Here is a 14,524-nt window from a genome sequence, read left to right on the forward strand (position 1 = left end):
TTTGTGAATAAGTTGTAAATTCAAATTTACAAATTGCCATCGCCACATACAATTGTAGGCCTACCGCCACCGGCCTACACTGACTCACTGTACACAACACACGATATCACGAAGTTCCAATTGAGCGAATGAACAACGCTAATTTCAATATATGGGACTGACCCTGCACCTCCGCAGAGATCGTTAACAACGGTGCATTTACGGTCCGAAAAAGTCCCCTTCCGCACTAGATGCGATCACGTGACCTTCCGGAGGACTAGAATACATTATTTGGCCTCTAAAAATGCAATCTTCAGGCGTAATTTTTAACAAGTTATGCTTCTAGGGCACCGTCGATCTTGGTATCTGCGTAAAGCACGAAGTATTGCCGACCTGATGAACAAAAAGTCACATCAATCCCCTTTTTAGATGGGTCAGCAGCCAGCTATAAACACGGGAATGTTTTGAAAGAGGAAAAATAGAAAATTAAATGAAAAACATTGAAATTTAATTTGTATTTTATGAGTAATGGGAGGATAGAGAATTCAGCCATTGGCTGCGCATTAGCCATTGGCTGAATTTGCGTAATATGAGAGGCCGTTCCGCGCGCAATCGCCATCTTTAAAAGCTGATGACTACTGTGAAAAAATATTTCGAGATAAAATAGATCTTGTATAAGCCACATTTAAGGCTGTTCAGAGTAAGGGAGGGAGCGGAGGGTGCTGAATTCTCTATCCTCCCATTACTCATAAAATACAAATTAAATTTCAATGTTTTTCATTTAATTTTCTATTTTATCTCGTAATGTACGGTAGAGAATTCAGCCATTGGCTGCGCATTAGCCATTGGCTGAATTTGCGTAATATGAGACTTCAAAGATTTTCACAGTAGTCATTTTTCACAGAATATATTGTCAGAGAAAGTTTTTGGGCAACTTTACCTATGTTTACAGGACTGAATCTTGTCCCTTCCTAGAGGTCTGTTGTCCCAGAACTGCTTGTCCAAAGGATGTTGCCTGGGATGCCGGTTTCAGGTAAAATTCCTGAACGTGGATTCATTTTTCCACCCAGCATGCTTGAGAATGTCTGCTATTGGAAAATGATTCCTCTTGGCAGATGAGGTTGCCGCCGATCTCGTTGAATGTGCTTTGAAGAGATCGGTGTCGATACCTGATGCTCTCAACACAGTTTTTATCCATCGAGCGATGGTTTGCTTTGATGCCTTCCCATGGGGTTGCTTGTAGGTGACAAATAGTGCATTCACCTCCTTCCTCAATGTGCTTGTTCTGTTAATGTATTCTTTAACATAGTGTACAACACAGAGTTTCTTATCCTCGGGAAAGGCTTTCAGTGTTACTTTCACTCCCACATTCCCAGGTTGACTCTGCTTTATCAAATCAGCCACTGCTATTTCCACACAATCTTTGGACGCCTTCACATTGTCAAGGGTTAGGTATGAAAGTGTTTGCACTCTTTGGGCAGAAGTCAACGCTAGTAAAAAACATACTTTGTGTGTCAGTTGACACAGCGAAATCTTATGAGCTGGAGTTACTTGTCTGAGGTAGCTCAGCACCTTGCCCACATCCCATATGAAGCTGTATCTCGGAGTGGGTGGTCGGAGATTAAAAATGCCCCTGAAGTACCGGCAAATCCAAGGATGTGTAGAAATGGTGTATTTCTCGTCCCGTAGAAGAACAACTGATGCTAGTGCGCTCCTTGATGTATTCAAGGTGCTGTAGCTTGCTCCATTTTTGTACATAGAATTAAAAAACGCAAACAAATTTCCCACCTTCGTATGGGTCCAACATAAGTGACGCTCATGACAAAACCTTTGCCACTTCCTAATATACACCATATACTGCTCCTTGGTGGATTTCCTCCAAGACGCTGCCATTATATCAGCAGTCTCCTCCGTCAGTCCTTGAGCTATGAAATGTTTGCTCCAACCCTGCAACATAAGAGGGAGAGATGTGTAAGTGGATGGGGTCTACCTGTAATGGGTTGGGTTAACAACTGGTGTTTTCGCAATACCCAGGGCTCCTCCATTGCATGTTACGTAGTACGGTATACCAGGGCTGTGTTGGCCAATTTGGCACTATCAAAATTCCCCTAGCGCCATCTTGTCTGATTTTTTGGAGACACTTTGCAACCAAGCTAAATGGGGGAAACGCATAAAATACTAGGGGTCCCCAGTCAATAGTGAATGCGTCTACTGCCCATGCCCCTGGATCTGGTCTCCAGGAGACGTATGTTGGGAGCTGGGCATTCAGTCTGGTGGCAAAAAGGTCTACATTTGGTAACCCATACCTCTGCACTATCTCATTGAATATTGTCTTGTCTAGCATCCATTCTATATTGTCATTGAATTTCCTTGACATCGTATCAGCTTCTGTGTTCTTAGAGCCTGCTAAGTGAGATGCTGTTATCCAAATTTGTCGTCTACTGCACCAATCCCAAATTTGCAACGCCATTTCGTTACATGCTTCAGACTTGACGCCGCCCATGTTATTCAAGTATGTCACCGCTGTGGTGTTGTCTAATCTCAACAGTATATGTGCATCTCTGACATTTGAACAGAAGCTTTTGAGTCCCAAACCGGCTGCTAGCATTTCCAGATAGTTTATTTCATTACCTGCTGCTCTTGCTAATTCTTGAGCATTCCATCTACCCCCTGTCTTGGATTGCAGGTCTGTGGCACCCCAACCTTGTCCACTAGCATCTGTTCTTATTTCTTTTGATACTTTCCCTGGGTACAGGGGTTTAGACACGAGATGTGCATGGGATGACCACCAAACTAGTTCCGCCTTGGCTCTATTTGATAGGCTCATATGTCTATCGAAATGTCCTTTCTGTTTTCTCAGGGCTCTGATTTTTTCCCTTTCCAGCTGCCTGTAATGCAAGGGGCCGTACTGAGATGCTGGTAAGGCAGCCACAATCTTCCCAATGACTTTAGCTACCTCCCGGATACTAGGTTTGTTATTAGCAAGTAAGGATCGACATGCATCTTGAATGTCATTGCTCTTACTGGCTGGGAGGGTGATTCTCATTTCAGATGTATTTAAATGGAAACCCAGAAATTCAATCTCACGGGATGGTTCAAGTACCGATTTCTCTGAGTGAATAATGAACCCTAGACTAGTCAAAAGGTCAGTGGTGGCTTGCACTGCTGAGCGAGTGTCTGCTTTATTGTTCCCAATTATCAGTGTGTCGTCCAAGTACGACAAAACTGTGTGCCCCTGTTGTCTTAGTAAGGCAAGCACTGGTTTCAGTATTTTGGTGAACAGTCTTGGGGCGGAAGATAAGCCATTTGGCAAAGCTTTGAACTGCCACAATTGGTTTCTCCATACGAAGCGGAGATATTTACGAGAGTCTAAGTGAATGGGAATTGTGTAGTATGCATCACGGAGGTCTACTGAAGCCATATAACACCCTTTTGAGAGGAGTAGAATACCAGATTGAATATTATCCATTTTAAAGTGTTGGTACTGAACACTTTTGTTGAGTTCGGACAGGTCAAGAATTAATCGAACTCCTCCGTTCTTTTTTGGTCTCGTGAAAACCTCTGAAATAAATTCCCCTTCTTCATGGGCACATTTTTCAATGACCTGTTTTTCTTCCAGAACAAGAATCTCATGGTCAATCTTGGCTGTTTCTTCAGCATTCCGCTTGTAAGAACGCAGAGGTTTTTCTCGAGAAGGGGGAAATTTTTCTGGGTCAAATTCTATTGTATAGCCTTGAACTGCTTGAATAATGTGTGAGTCTCTCGTGATATTTTCCCAAGCAGGGAAAAATGGCTTCAGACGACCTCCGACGACAGCTGGTGTTGTAACTAGATCGTTGTCTATGTTGTGTTCATAGTCACCTACCTGTTCTATTTCCTCCCCTGGCTTTGGCTCTGCCTGTGGTAGGTTGGCTGCTTGTTGCCACCCTCCCTTGCTGCTGTCGGTGTGTAAGTGTGAGGAGGATCTCGAGGTCTCCCCCTCCAAGCCTTCCCTAAAAAAGGCTGTGCAGATGAACCGGCCATGGGGTTGGAATGTGATGTTCGGCGGTCATAACCCCTCCCCAACGGGCGGGTGAACCCAGTCGACGTGTATTGACGGCGAGATGTCACATCCGGTTTCTTGTACGGCTGGAACCGTGATTGCTCTCGTGTGAAGCGTGATTTCATCATGCCTGACATTGTTTTCCTTTGTTCTTGGATCTCTTTCACTTGGCGCCCCAGGTCATCTCCAAACAAGTACTTTGTCACTTTGTGAGAGGGCTTGCACAGGTGGTGGAAATTTGAGTTCATGTCAGGCTTTATGCTGTCCTTTCTCATGCAGTTGAGGGAGAAGTTTGCATCGCAGAGAAAAGCCATAGCATCCTGCTGAGCTTCAGACAAAGTTGCTGGAAGGGTACGAGCAAACGCGTTTATCCCTTTCAAGAGGGATGATTGGATCATTTGTAGTTTCAGATCCCTGTGTCTCGTCCCCGTCGAGATGTTCTCCCAGATAGTGCTGTTCACTTTAGGGGTTTCTAGACATGTGCAGTTAGATGGGCAGGGGTAGCGAGTTGCTGCTTCGTCGAGAGATTTCTGGTCAAGTTTTTGTCCCATCATATAGCTACACAATGGTGTCCGCGACATCCTCATCTAGTGGTTCCCCTATCCCGGACGGAGCCACGAATTTCTGAGCCATTCGTGGTATCTTGAATTCTGGCCGTTTGTCTTTATCTGCCTCCTGTAGGCCTACGTCCGAAAACAAGCTGACCGCGTCATCGCGGTTTGCCGATAGGAAATCAGCCACGCTGCGATTATCCGCCAATTCTATGACGGGTGGTGAGCTGCTTCCCCTTTGTGTGTCGCAGTCGCCATATTCACTAAAACAATCCCGCGGCGTGTTGGCATGTTGTTCTCCGTGATGAGGAGTGCTCAAAGTCTCGATCATTTTTTCGAACATTGACTCGAGTTTCCCAATGCGGGACATAACCTCCGTGCTATTTTCCGCTGTAGTCACAGTCGGGTTGGGAGCGGTAGCAGCTGGTGCGGGCGGGTTCGGCTGTGCCTTCCCCGAAGCCGCGGGGCGGGATGCCTTAGGCCTCCCGCCGCTAGACAGACTTTTGCCTGCAGCCTTCTTCTTTGCTGCCGGAGCTGGGCTGGCCTTAGGCTCACACAGCTCGGTATCTTTTTTGGCTTTTGCCTTCTCCGATTTGTCAGCTGGTTCATCCATGCTGAGAACGATAATCACGCTTGTAAGAGAGCACGAATTCAGTTCCGTATTTCCGCAGATTTCGATGATATTTTCCGATTTTTCGGTCAGATAAAAATCGCTTCGCGATCGAACATTGCGCTGGAACGAAGATGGCGATTGCGCGCGGAACGGCCTCTCATATTACGCAAATTCAGCCAATGGCTAATGCGCAGCCAATGGCTGAATTCTCTACCGTACATTACGAGATAAAATACTATGTCAACTTCGAGATACTATTTAAACGGCAAAAAATACTCATTTTGAACCGGAAAAAATAGCATGTCGATCACAAGAAGTCAGACATCAAACTTACCCAACAACATCGCTGTTGAAAAGCGTTGTAAAACACACGTTAATTATTCAGCAAGTCAGGCGTAGATTCAATTCTCGATGTACATGTAGTATGCATGTAACGGCACGAGCGTGCATGTGAGTGAGGCCGAGGCGAGGACCGTCGACTGCTAGCTCGCCTCGCGTCGCTTCCGCGCCAGCGTACTGCATAGCCAGTCGGCCAGCTGGCCGGCCACTCACCTCAGCTCAGTGCTAAGTGCCATGGCACTGTGACTCCTCTCAGACTGGCGCCACCTTTTGGCCGAGAAAAAAGAGGAACGTATTTTTTTTTATCGGAGTGAAATGGTTTTATCAGAGTGAAATGGTTTTAGCGCAGTGAAATGGTTTCGTGTGAGTGATATGGTACGCCAAAGTGAAATGTATTTTTGTCAAGAGTGAAATGAATTTGTATTTAAAAGTGAAATGTATTTTTGTGAAAAGTGAAATGAATCTTTATGTAAAAGTGAAATGTATTTTTGTGAAAAGTGAAATGAATCTTTATGTAAAAGTGAAATGTATTTTTGTGAAAAGTGAAATGAATTTTAATTCAAAAGTGAAATGTATTTTTGTGAAAAGTGAGATGAAGTTTAATTCAAAAGTGAAATGTATTTTTGTGAAAAGTGAAATGAATTTTAATTTAAAAGTGAAATGTATTATTGTGAAAAGTGAAATGTATTTTTATAAAAAGTAAAATCAATGTTTGTGAGTGAAATGTATTTGTTAAAAGTGAAATGAATATTGGCTGGATTGAAATGAATTTTGTATTGTTTCCTTAATGGCGTTCCATAAAGCGTCATCGAAAGTGATACACTGTGATGTCGAGTTGCTTTCCAGCGGAAGAGATTGTAACTGTCGGGACGAGAGCACGTATGGAATACTAGCACGCAGTAAAAATTATCTATGCCTCAAGAGAACGCAGCCTGTAGTGAAAGAAGAGAAGACAATGTCGTGCTTACGAAATACATTACAAAATCAAATTCATTCGGTTACATTATAAGACTTCAAAAGAAACATTTTAAATCTCTTTTTAAAAGAATTCAATGAAGGTGCACCTTTTATATCCATGGGAAGGGAGTTCCAGAATTTAGGACCTACATAAATAAGAAATTAATTTGACTGTCTAGTTGGATATCTATGGTATGTGCGGTTACGCATAAATATAGAATTAGAAATTAACGGGAGGCAATTATTATGAGAAGTATACATTGCCCCATTTGTAATAAAAACAAATCTTTAATTTTCAGAATCTTATTATCAAAGAACAAAGGATCTGTATGAGAATATGGAACGGTGTTACAAATAATGCGAAGAGCCTTCTTTTGTAACAATAGAACCCTATCCAACAATAATTGATGCGTATTTCCCCATACCAAAATTCCATAATTCGAATAAGGCAATATCAAAGATGAATACAATGTAAACAAAGAATGTTGAGGAATGCAAAATTTTACTCTATTAATAACACCGATATTACGTGAAATTTTCTTACAGACATTATCAATATGAAATTTAATGTCAACTGTAATACCGAGAAACTTTATATGGAAAACACTTTTTAAGACAGCGTCACCAAAACAAAATAATGTCCGCATTCAAATTATCTAAAGTGTTACTGAAAAGCATATATTTTGTTTTTTTTGGATATTCAAAGACAACTTATTTGCTGGTATCCACTCACATAAATTTTGTAATTCAGAATTGAATGTCTGCACAAGAGTATTTGGGTCTTCATGTGAGTAGAATACATTTGAATCGTCGGCAAAAAGTATGAACGATAACATATCGGACGAAGTACAAATATCATTAATTAAACAATAAACAACAGCGGGCCCAGTAAACTACCTCGTGGCACGCCACACTTAAGTTCTCTCATATCAGAGTTATGATTGTTCAGAAAAACATATTGTTTGCGATCAGTTAGATAACTCCTGAACCACTCCAAGGCCTTCCCCCATATAAGTAATGTTTCACCAATATTAACTTACATTTTATTTGCAGATGATACAAACATTATTTACATAAAGATCCAAAAATACTTATCCGCACACTTAATTTTGAATTATGTAAAGTTTCTTCTTGGTTCAAATGCAATGGATTATCTTTAAATATTGATAAAACTAGTTTAATATGTTTTAAATATGTTCATTCTTTTGATATTGAATGTAATTTATATATTGGTGGGTTACCCCTTGTAGAAAAAAAAAAAGTCTACTAAATTTCTTGGTGTAACTACTGATTCTAATCTTACCTGGAATGAACATGTAAATAATATAAGTAATATTGTATCGAGAAACATAGGTATATTGTTCAAACTGAAAAATATTTTGATAGAAAAGTCTCTTTTTATTTTATATAATGCACTGATCTTACCATACATCACATATTGCAACATGGTATGGGCAAATTCTAACAAGACAAAAATTCAATCAGTTCACCGTTTCCAAAAATGAGCAATCCGCATTTGCATCAACTCAAATTATCTTGCAAACTCTGAACCATTATTCTCTAAATTGAAAACTGGAAATCAACTATATTCATGAATTACAATGCGCAACATTCATGGACAAATACAAATCCAACACCCTCCCTTCCTCGTTTCACAACCTATTCACTGTGAACTCCAGCGTCCACGCTTACCCAACTCGATATTCCAAAGATTATCACTTCCACAATCCAAAGTTAACGACAGCTCACAAGTCAGTTAGACACCATGGACCTGACGTTTGGAATAATCTCCCATAGCAAATCAAGACAACCACTAAATCATATTCTTTTAAGGCATTTATGAAAAAATATCTTTTATCGAAGTATAATGATGTATGAGTGACAAGAAGTTTTGGTTTTTTATGTTCACTCATAAACAGTTTATATTGATATAAGGCCTAGTATTAGTTTAGTAATTTGCTGCACATCAAAATTGTTGATATTGTATACAGAAGTATGTAGCAGACATACATGTGACACAAAAATACACCAGAAGCAACTCAATCAGGTATATATACCCAAACATTTAATTAACAAAATTGTATTTCATCGCATGCACAGCTGAGCACAGCACAGCACAGCACAGCACAGCACAGCACAGCACAGCACAGCACAGCACAGCACAGCACAGCACAGCACATCACTCATCTCAGCACAGTATTGTACTAAAGAATGCCTATTGATAACAAATAAACGATAAACTAGACCTATTTTGAATTTTCTCTTTATTTTTGACTTCTTAAATTACTACGATATGTTGGATTTGACTATTGATTCTATTTTGTAGACACGTCCGTCATACAGATATGTAAATCGATTTTATAAGTCTCGAATTTTACCCCGAGGCCTCGATCCATGTCAAGCTGCCTCTTATGATCGCGGTCTCCTGCTTTTCTGTTATTATAATAACCAACAATGTTTGATTTTAAAAATCAATCTATTCAAATCCCCCTCTGTTATTTTTTTTTTCTGAAATTCGTTTATTGGAACGACATGATATACTCTGAATAAATAATCAATTATCATTTACATAATCTACAACGGTTGATTCAACGATTCGCCTCTGAACTTTTTTTTTGTGTGTGTGTGTGAATGATATGCTACACGTCTTATACATGTACATCGAATACTGTCATGTTAATATAGTGTGTGTGTATATATATGTGCTTTGAATTAATTTGTAAGACAGTATGCTTGCTTATGTGTCGTGTAATGACAATTTCTAAATTATGTGTATTCTTTTGTTACGTGATTTGGAAAAAGGCAGAAATCAAATCAAATCAAATCAAATCAAATCAAATCAAATCAAAGCCATATGCTTAACCTTTTGCTTGTACTATACTTGCTATACAGCTCATCTGATTGATATACCCGTGTTGTTTTTCATTCAAACTGACCGAGCCGCAAGATATTTTCCCGTACTCAATTGAGTCTCTTTTATTCCTTTTTTTCTTTCTTCATCCCTTCACCTGTATGTGAAACATTATGGTGTTATACTGTGTAAATCCCTCGTGAAGTCAGTCAGCCTTTCTCCATGGATTTAATCACCCATGACCGTGTTTGCACTGTGTACACAAATCTGTTTACAATGCTACATTGTGACACCCAAGTGTAATATACACAATGATGTGGTGACTGGGTACGTCACACATACCAGTGGAAGGCTGATCAACTCAGTACGAAATTTCATGGATGCTAATGGTAGATTGGATATCGTTTGGACTGATTACAAGAGATAACCGGTATTTTAAAAAATATTCAACATAATGTTATTAATAGGATAGTAGGATATTTTAAAACATTCAATCAGTACCACGTTGTGACCGTGTGTGTGTTGGCGAATGGTTTGCCCACTTTTCATGGGCATAAACCCGGCGCTCAAATACATACATTAACGTAAAGCATTTATCAATATTATGATAATGGGCTTGCCCATGAAGACGGGCAAAGCAGCTGCACACAGAGTTTGCCCATGGGAAATAAGTATAGAACTCTTTTCTTTCCCCTTCCTGCTAAAACATCATTTACAAACGTGTGCTCAGATTAGACTTCAAACTACGCTTACATATAGTTGCTAAGAAGAAGCTCATTTGATTAATATACCTGTGTTGTTGTTCTGTCAAACTGAACGAGCCACTCTCAATATTGCAAGTTATGAAGTCTCTATTTTTTTTTCTTTTCATTGATTAACACACGTCGAGATTAATTTCCTTTCCAGATGTGTATTTACAAGAGATAACCGGTATTCAAAATTTGTAACATGATCCTATTACTAGGATAAACAAAGTAGGATATTTTAAAACATTCAATCAGTATCATGTTACGTTGTAACTGGTGTGTGTTTTGGCACAGATTTTTGCCTACTTTTCATGATCAAAGTCAGCGCTTAAACATTCACAACAAAAAGCAGTTACCTGCATATGATAAAGAAATTGCCCATGAAAACGGGCAAAGCAGCTGCACACAGAATTTGCCCACAGAAAACAAGTATGTAACTCCTTTTTTTCTTTTCCTGTTTGGATATCATATTCAGGTGTGTGCTTAGACTCGAGTTCAAACTACGCTCTGACCGAGCCGCTCTCAATATCGCAAGTTATTTCCCCATACTCAATTAAGTTCTTTTCTTTTTTTCATACCTTCACCTGTATGTGAAACATTATGGTGTTATACTGTGTAAATTCCTCGTGATGTCAGTCAGCCTTTATCCATGGATTGAATTGCCCATGACAGTGTTTGCACTGTGTACACAAAACTGTTTATGCTACATTGTGACTCCCAAGTGTAATATACACATGTGGTGTCTGGGTACGTCACACATATACCAGTGGAAGGCTTCATCAACTCAGTACGAAATTTCATGGATGCTAATGGTAGATTGGATATCGTTTCGACTGATTACAAGAGATAACCGGTATTTTAAAAAATATTCAACATAATGTTATTAATAGGATAGTAGGATATTTTAAAACATTCAATCAGTACTATGTTGTATCAACTTTATGATAATGGGCTTGCCCATGTAAACGGGCAAAGTAGCTGCACACAGAGTTTGCCCACGGGAAATAAGTATATAACTCTTTTCTTTCTCTTTCCTGCTAGAATATCATTTACAAACGTGTGCTTAGATTAGACTTCAAACCACGCTCATTTGCTATTAAAGATGAAGCTCATTTGATTGATATACATGTGTTGTTGTTCTGTCAAACTGAACGAGCCTCTCTCAATATTGCAAGTTATGAAGTCTCTAGTTTTTTTTTTCTTATCATTTGATTAACTCACGTCGAGATTAATTTCCTTTTCTGATGTGTACTTACAAGAGATAACCGGTATTCAAAATTTGTAACATGATCCTATCATCAGGATAGTAGGATATTTTAAAACATTCAATCAGTATCATGTTACGTTGTAACTGGTGTGTGTTTTGGCACAGATTTTTGCCTACTGTTCATGATCAAAGTCAGCGCTTAAACATTCACAACAAAAAGCAATTACCTGCATATACACAGAGTTTGCCCATGAAAACGGGCAAGGCAGCTGCACACAGAGTTTGCCCACGGAAAACAAGTATGTAACTCCTTTTTTTTTTCTTTTCCTGTTTGGATATCATTTTCAGGTGTGTGCTTAGACTCGAGTTCAAACTACGCTCTGACCGAGCCGCTCTCAATATCGCAAGTTATTTCCCCATACTCAATTCAGTTCTTTTCTTTTTTTCATACCTTCACCTGTATGTGAAACATTATGGTGTTATACTGTGTAAATTCCTCGTGATGTCAGTCAGCCTTTCTCCATGGATTGAATTGCTCATGACTGTGTTTGCACTGTGTACACAAAACTGTTTATGCTACATTGTGACACCCAAGGTAGTGTAATACACATGTGGTGACTGTGTACGTCACACATACTGGTGGAACGCTTCATCACCTCAGTACGTAATTTCATGGATGTTAATGGTAGATTGGTTATTGTTTCTACTAATTACAAGAGATAACCGGTACTTGAAAAAAAAAGAAAAAAAAAGAATTGTAATATGATGCTATTATGCTAAGATAAAGCTTATTTTGATTAATATTCCTGTGTTGCTGTTCATTCAAACTGAATTCAAACATACATATCAATGCATACCCTCACCTCAGTACGAAATTTCATGGATGCTGATAGTAGATTAGACATTGGACATTGTTTTTCCTTTAATACAAGAAATAACCGGTATTTTAAAATTTGTAATATGATGGTATTGATAGGAAAATAGGATATATAAAACATTCAATCAGTATTATGTTACGTTGTAACTTGTATGTGTGTTGGCGCAGATTTTGCCTACTTTTCATGGGCAAAGTCAGCGCTAATACATTCCAAACACAAAGCAGTTGTCAGCATATGATAAAGAGTTTGCCTACGAAAACGGGCAGGTCAGCTGCACACAGAGTTTGTCCACGGAAAATAAGACTTAGTAGGTAATTCTTTTTTCCCATTCTCCCTGTTAGAATATCATTTTCAGGTGTGTGCTTAGACTCGAGCTCAAACCACGCTCACTTGCTAAGATGAACCTCATTTGATTCATACACTTGCGTTGTTGTTCTTCACTCAACTGAACGAACCACCCTTAATACCACAAGTTATGAAGCCCTTTAATGTTTTTATTTTTTTTTATTCCTTCATCTGTATGTGAAATAGTATGATGGTAGAGAGTTGAGTAATGAATTTAAACACAAACTATAAATAATATAAAAGTGTTTAATTGATTTATCGTCTGTTGGGAGTGGGTGGGGCGTTGGGTTGTATTGAACACTATGAGTTTTGTGACAGCTTAGCTTCCTTGTCGTTCTCAACGGGCGATATTAAAGGGTCATTGTTTTACTCATTTGTATAGTATTTGTTTATGCAGGAATAATGTACATTCTTTATGATTTACCGTCTGTAACTTCCCTTTGGATTGAAAAAACACATGCCTTAATGTCTGTGTTATATTGGGTCAATTCTTTATAATGCCAGTCTGAAATTTCTTCTTGAATTGTATCACCCATGACCGCGTTTTACTGTACACAAAGCTGTTTACGCTTATATAGTGACACCAAAGTGTAATTCACAGGTGATGACTGTAAATATCATACATACCAGTGCATTTTTTTAACTCAGTATGAAATTTCACAGACGCTCATGGTAAATTGGACATTGTCTGTCCTTATCACTAGAGGTAAGCGGGAGTCAAAATTTCGTAACATGACGTTTTATAACAGGATAGTAGGATGATTTAAAACATACGTGTTTATACGGTGTACACAAAGCTGCATATTATGGTACTTGTGACATCTAGGTGTAATACATAGGTAATGATTGTGTTCTATTGTTTCATTAATGCAGTCCGAAGCGTGGCGCCTCCCTGTCACGTGGTTGTTTGTTGGCGCCTTTATTGAGGTACTGCTTGGCGGTCTCCTGCCTCATCGGCGGGGCGTGGCAGAGGGCACCATGCTGGTGGTTACTGACCTACGTTTCCCTATACAATTAACTCACTTTTTTTGCAACTGATTGACAAATTGCCCTACATCGACGTAAATAAGCACTGAATTGATCAGTGTTTTAGTACTAGCCATGATAAAAATCATGGGCGTACATACTCGAGCAGGATTTGAACCTACGACCTCCTGATCACCTCCTGATCACGGTGATCAGGAGGTCGTAGGTTCAAATCCTGCTCGAGTATGTACGCCCATGATTTTTTATCATGGCTAGTACTAAAACACTGATCAATTCAGTGCTTATTTACGTCGATGTAGGGCAATTTGTCAATCAGTTGCAATGAAAACATCTCGACGGAAGAAAATCATGAATTTGAATAACAAAGCAGTACCCGCTGCATGCTATAAGGATTAGAACCAACACTTGCTTTCGGGCGAAAGCTCGGTGGTCTAGTGGAGATGACGCCTGTTCGGTGATCAGGAGGTCGTAGGTTCAAATCCTGCTCGAGTATGTACGCCCATGATTTTTTATCATGGCTAGTACTAAAACACTGATCAATTCAGTGCTTATTTACGTCGATGTAGGGCAATTTGTCAATCAGTTGCAATGAAAACATCTCGACGGAAGAAAATCATGAATGAGAATAACTCACTTTTTCTCATTCCTTCATCTGCGCGTTTATACTGTGTACACAAAGCTGAATATGCTATATTTGTGACACCCAAGTGTAATACACAGGTGATGATTGCGTTCTATTGTTTCATTGTATATTGCAGTCCGAAGCATGGCGCCTCCCCGTCACGTGGTTGTTTGTTGGCGCCTTCATTGAGGTACTGCTTGGCGATCCCTTGCCTCATCGGCGGGGCGTGGCAGGGGGCGCCATGCTGGTGGTTATTGACCGTTCGCGCTGTGACCATACAATGGTGGGCATTCACCCATTCGCATTCAACCAGTGTTGTATCTATGTCATCCCATGTACATAACTTTGTGAATGTAAATCATTCAATTCAAGATGTCTGCATCTGGTATAGGAGAGGTGTTTTATTT

General features: G+C 39.6%; 1 pseudogene; it reads right to left on the minus strand.

Annotated features, from left to right (window-relative positions):
• Window positions 1-1,047: 1,047 nt before the first annotated feature.
• Window positions 1,048-5,383, minus strand: LOC139736392 (uncharacterized; annotated as a pseudogene).
• Window positions 5,384-14,524: the final 9,141 nt, after the last annotated feature.

Source organism: Diadema antillarum, unplaced genomic scaffold, assembly GCF_040938485.1.
Source record: "Diadema antillarum isolate AM-2024a unplaced genomic scaffold, OU_Dant_1.0 seq00000643_RagTag, whole genome shotgun sequence".
In the NCBI taxonomy this organism is placed as follows: Eukaryota; Metazoa; Echinodermata; class Echinoidea; order Diadematoida; family Diadematidae; genus Diadema; species Diadema antillarum.